The sequence below is a fragment of the Onychomys torridus genome, chromosome 19, assembly GCF_903995425.1.
Source record: "Onychomys torridus chromosome 19, mOncTor1.1, whole genome shotgun sequence".
Lineage (NCBI taxonomy): Eukaryota > Metazoa > Chordata > Mammalia > Rodentia > Cricetidae > Onychomys > Onychomys torridus.
The window spans coordinates 50,723,101-50,729,100 of record NC_050461.1 but is presented as its reverse complement, the minus strand read 5'-3'; positions in this window follow the sequence as shown (position 1 = coordinate 50,729,100).

The following is a 6,000-nucleotide window of genomic DNA, read 5'->3' as shown; positions in this document are numbered from 1 at the left end:
AAAAGATATGAAAACAGGTGTTGGGAATAATACAATGGAAAAAAAAAGACAGTGGAATACTGTTTCTAGTCCTGTTTCACTAATCAGCAAGACAAACTTAGCTTAGTACCTTGACTTCCCTGGCACTATATAATCCCTGAGACTTCCCTTGGTTTCTTCCAAATGATGATTCTAGACCATTTTCATTCAAACTATGTGCTCTGTATACCATCAATTAAAAAACTACACTAATGTGTATTTTTCTGTATACATGTCCCATGTTGTGGATGACAGTTCTAATGATAGTTGTATGCTTTTTCTCCTCTTTTTAAAAAGTATATTACTTTCATTCAGTCTCATAATGGACCTTTGTCAACAGAAGGAGCCTTTAAATTCTAGTGATACAAATATTGAGAGTCAGGCAGAATAATAACAAATTGTCCGCGTGATGACAAAGGAGAAATGAATACATTCATCCTGGAAGACAGGTCCTCGCCAGCCTGGTGACTGACACCGGCATCCTGAAGTACAAAATGCACAATGCTTTCTGCAGCTGGTATTTTCATCCTTGATGATGTTTTTTTTTTAAATAACCTTTGTTTGAATCCCCTGTGCTCTTCTCAACCCTGATCAAACAGCCTGGCAGTTTGGCAAACTCATTTATAAAGCACTAAGATTAGAAGGAAACTTTCTAGCTTGTCTAAATGAATGGTGCAAACAGAATATTTCAATAGATGTTCATTGGCTTTTTTTATTTGCTACCAGAAAATTCATGGCTGTTATAAGAAATATGTCTTGGCACGGGGAGGGGGAGCTATTTTGTGTTACATTTCTTTTTCTCCATCTATTAAATCAAAGGGATGTAATTTACTGTTGGACCCAAAGGAGCTTCCCCAGTGGCAGCACACTGTGGAGGAGGCTGGGGGATGCGTGAGCACACAGCACGAAAGAGCAGCAGCAGGATGGGATGGTTGGAAGTGCCTTCCTCATCACAAATATGTGTCTTCAATATTTAGTTGTTGTGGCAGGAAAACGCCAACAAATACATGAACTGTAAACCATCTGGCTTGAAATATGTTCAAATATGAATGTTCATCTTGAAAAAATGAAATCTATGGAATTCTGGCATCCACTTTGACTTTTGAAAGATGAACAGCTTGGGTGTGCAAAGGAGGGATTTCTAGACTAGCCTTCTTCAACTTTACATTTTCCCGAACTCAGAAGTCAAATAATTCACTGCCTAGAAAGGCAGACTTTCCCTTTCATTTCAAAACTTTAATGAAAGCCACTGGCTGCCAGAAACTCCCTGTCACTGTGCCTGTGTGGGGATTTGTACAGAACCCTCTCATGTGCTAAGAAGAAGAGAAACAAATGTGGTCCTGTATGTATTATTTAACATTAAGTGGTGTCTGATGTATGCTGGGCATGGTAAGATTAAAGAGGTGAGTCCTATCCTTATCCAGATTTCTAAGCCAAGCGGTTCAAACAGGGACACTTTGTTTAGAGCAAGAAATGATAAATTAGTCACTCTGTAGTCCTGTGTGTGTGGAACTTCAGGAAACCTAACATCAGGACTCTCCCAAGCAACTTCAAGAATGGCTTTAGAGATCAAACTGACTGCAAATGTGGGAAGATGAGAAAGAGGGACTCCACTAAAGCTGAGATGTTCTGGACCCAGAAAACCAGACTGAGAGTTTGTCTGAAGGCCCCAGGTTGATCTTTGGCCACCCAGGATGCTTCAACTTGGATCTTCAGTTCTTGAACAGGTACCTGCCACCTCCCCATCTATGTGGCAAAAAAGCCAGTGTGCCATGACCTCAGCACACTTTTCCATTTGGAATTATGACCTGAAATGAAGGAAAGAGTTATGACACAGATCAGGGAAGGGACCTGTAACTGAGAATCATGAACTAAACTGGTGACTGGAGCCACTTAAAAATGATAGCAAGAGAATTTTATATTTCCTGAAATTAAAATGCACTATACTCAATTCAGCAAAAGTTGGGTTATTGTGAGTCGATTACATTTTATTTTAAAAACAGTTATATGTTGATATATATCCTTTTAAACATTTTCTTCTATTCTACTCTCCCTTTAAAAGTAGAATTTATCCAAAACATGATTGATGAAAAATAATTACATGATTACAACAATAAATGCTCCTTGAAATAATTGTGTAAGGATTGGGGATGAAATGTGTTGTTTGCTTTTTTTTTTCCCCCTTTGGTTTTCCATCTCTTTTCACCTCAGTATTTAGATGCTGACATGTGCCTTTAGAAGATGTTTAATTCTTAGAAGATATCCTGGCAATACTATTTTTAGGCCATATCTGCAGGGAACCTGGATTTTAGCATGCAGTAGCGTAATACTAGGTGATCAATCCCTAATACTAGGTGATCAATCCCGCCCTTGAGGATCAAAGTATTTCTTTGTTGTGTTAACTGATGAGCTAAATGACTGAAAAAAAACTAACATACAATGGATTAAGTTAATCCCAGGAGCATAGCATGGTTAATACAGAGTTTGCATTCAGATATGAAAACAATTAAGCTACCGTTGTAAACATTGTTCTTATTCATGCTTTTTCCATTTTAGAAGAATTGTTAGGGCTGGCGATACAGCCTGGTGGGTAGAATGCTTGCCTGGTATGCACAAGGCCCTGGTTCAAACCCTCATACAGCATGAACTGTGATCATGAATATCACATATTCATCATCTCAGGACATAGGAGTTGGAGGCAGGATGATCATGAGTTCAAGGCCAGTTTGTGTAACATGAGACCCTGTCTCTAAAGTCATTTGTATATATCAAGGAAGAGCTGTTATTGGTGAGCTTTCCAAAAGAGCAATACTCCAATAACATGTCATTTTTGTGATGGACAAAAAGGGCAAATCAGTGTGAGTGCTGCATTAGGAAGAGCTTAGAACTAACTAATCAAAATCTGATTCTACCTTCTCTGCTTTAACACACTTGTGAGAAACAGGATGGTGCAATCTTTTAGCAATGGAAACAGTCATTTAAGTAGATACAGTTCTTAGCATATACACTGTAGCTCTAGATTCTGAGCATATTACTTCCTGTTAATTTTGTCCCACATTATTTGAAAATGAGTCAGTCTTGATTTGAACTGTGTCTTATACAAATGTCTTATTGGAAGTAAAATCCAAGACATATATTCATCCTCATGTTTTTAGAAGGCTAATTGGGAAATAATAATTTTACCCTCATGTCTCATTCAACAACAACAACAACAAAAAAAAACTGTTTCTGTGGAAGTCTTCATAGGTTGCACCAACTTGGACTTTGATGTGTGATATAAGACACCATGTCTGATGCTGTATAAGTTTTAATTCTATTTCATTGGTGTAATCAGCTTATTTTTAAATATGAAAATTTTGAAAATGTATTTCCATCAATTCCACAAAACTGTTAAATTCTGAATGAATTTGAATATAATTTAGAATTAAATATAAATATAATATAATTTAGTCTTTGCTCTAAGTGAAACTAAAATCATCATAAATTCTACAAAAAAAAGGATTATGAAGATAATCCTTAAGTTAAACCATGAAAACCTTTATAATATGAACATTAACCATTTTTTTTATGCCTTAAGGGATCATAGCTATATGTTAACACAAAGTCCATCACATATAAGGAAATTTTTGAGATCACAGTGTCAAATGATTCAATCCATGACCATTTGCCTCAAGCCTGAGCTAAGGTGGATTATCATGATGGAAGCACAGGACAGAAGTAGTCAGTTCACCTCACAGCAGCCATTAGGCAAAATGGAGAGGCTAGGGTCCCTATACCCATTTCATGGGATGCCTTCAGTGAGTGAATTTCTAAGACCCATATCCTGAAGATTGTCTCACCCCCTGGTAGTGCCATAGGCACCCAAGCCTTTCACCTAGCCTTTAGGGAGCATTTGAGATCCTAAGCATATATGACAAGCTATATGTAAATATGAAAAACAGCTGTGTTCCTACCATCAATGTTATTATGTATCTTAATTGTAATATTATATAAAGAACACAGAAGGCTGAAACTCTCCAACTCTTGTACTCACTGAATCTGAAACTGAAGATAATATAAAACCCTGTGTGTATTCCTTCTGAATTAGCATTCATAGTCTAACTGAATATGGTCTCTAAAATATGTAAATCCTAAACATTTCAAAAATAACAAATCATTTAATCATGAAGATTATTGGCTTAAAAATGAATATGAAGATTTTATAGGTTTTTAAGTTTTTTAAAGGCTTTTAAAGGTTGTTGTCATTGTTGTTATTGTTGTTGTTGTTGTTGTTGTTGTTGTTTGTATGTGTGTTTGCCTGTGTGAGTTTCTGTGCACCATGTCCATGAAGGAACCTAAAGAGACCAGAAGATGTTTCAGATCCCCTGAAACTAGAGTTACAGGTGGTTGTGAGTCACTGTGTAGGTGCTGGGAACTGAACCTGGGCCCTTTAACAAGAACAGCAAGTGCCCTTAACCACTGAGCCATGTCTCCATCTCCAAAATGTGACGTCTTTATATTGTTCATCATTGAAGAGCAACTGAAGATCCTAACTTACATGCTGATCTCAAGCAAATACTGCGCCTAAACACCAACGTCTGTACATATCCCACACACAGAAGAATTCTTTTAAAATTGTATCTTTTACTAGGAAGAAGTGAATTTGATAATTATTTTACTGCCACATCTGAGAGAGAAAGAGATAGATTTTTGTTTGCCTAGTCACTTGGGGCCATGTAGGGTGACAAAGTACATGTTCAGAAGGCAAAAAGGAGCAAGGCATAAAATATAGACTGGGGCCTTTATTGCAGATTTCACACAGGGCAAGTCCCCATGAACAGTTTAGCCAGCCTAAGGTCTGATGGTTTGAACAGTTTCTTCAGGCCCTGGCCATGGAATGGTTCTGGCTGTATACCTGGCCCTGGGCTGATTTAGTACAGAGACGTTGTTTGGGTATATGAGAGATTAATGGAGAGGATGGCTGGGTTTATGCATAAAGAAATACCACAAAGCAAGCTGTTAATTATCCCTAGGAAGTTGCTAGCTCTAACTATTAGGAATTAGCTAACTACTCTAACATGAGAGGTCCCTCCCCTCACCACAAGCCTATAAGACCTATGTTTATGCTACAGAAATGTATTCCCTCACTGTTTTAGAGGTTAGGGTCTTGCCTCATCAGTCCACAGCAGGACAATAGAGGGAGTGAAAGCATGAAATGGGGCTGAATTTGTCTTTTTAGGAACATGATGCTGACTTATGGCATTTATACACTCATATCACTGACTTGGTCACTCCCTTCATGTGGGTCTTTCCTTTCAACTCCATGTCACTGAAAATCAGATTTCCAAAGAGTATGAGGGACCCACTGAAACCAGAGCAAGCCTCGTTCTATCAAAGCATCACAAAATTTACAACATAAAAGAAGGGTGCTTAACACAGCAGAAGTATTTATTCAGTTTTCAATTATTCACTAGCATATTGAAGAAACCGCATACCTAATCACACATAACAACTTATTTGTTTGTAATTGGTAAGTTAAAATAAATGAATTCCTCCAACTTAAACATGTCCAATTTGTAGGAATGCTGTTTGTATCTCTATAGTAGATTTTGATACAGCAATCTATATATTAATGTTTCATATGGTGATGGTTGAAAATAAAAGCGCAAAAATCAGAACCAGAGTTGAGTCTGAATCATTCCTTCACCAACTTACTTCATTTGATCCTCTCCCCACAGTTGTGTGGCAATACTTAGGAAATTCTCTTAGAGTTAATGTGTAAGTTAATTGGACAATAAATACTCAAACATTCTTAACTAAGTGTCCAGGTAAAAGTCAACAGAAGTCCACAGCTATTACTCTTAGTGGGTTTTTAATTTTTAGACATTCTTTAAGCACAACTGAACAAATCAACCCTATAAAAACGCAAATGCCATGCAATTCTCCAAATGATTTTTAATTATTTAAAAGATTTTTTTTTATTTAATCTTAATTTATCTGTAT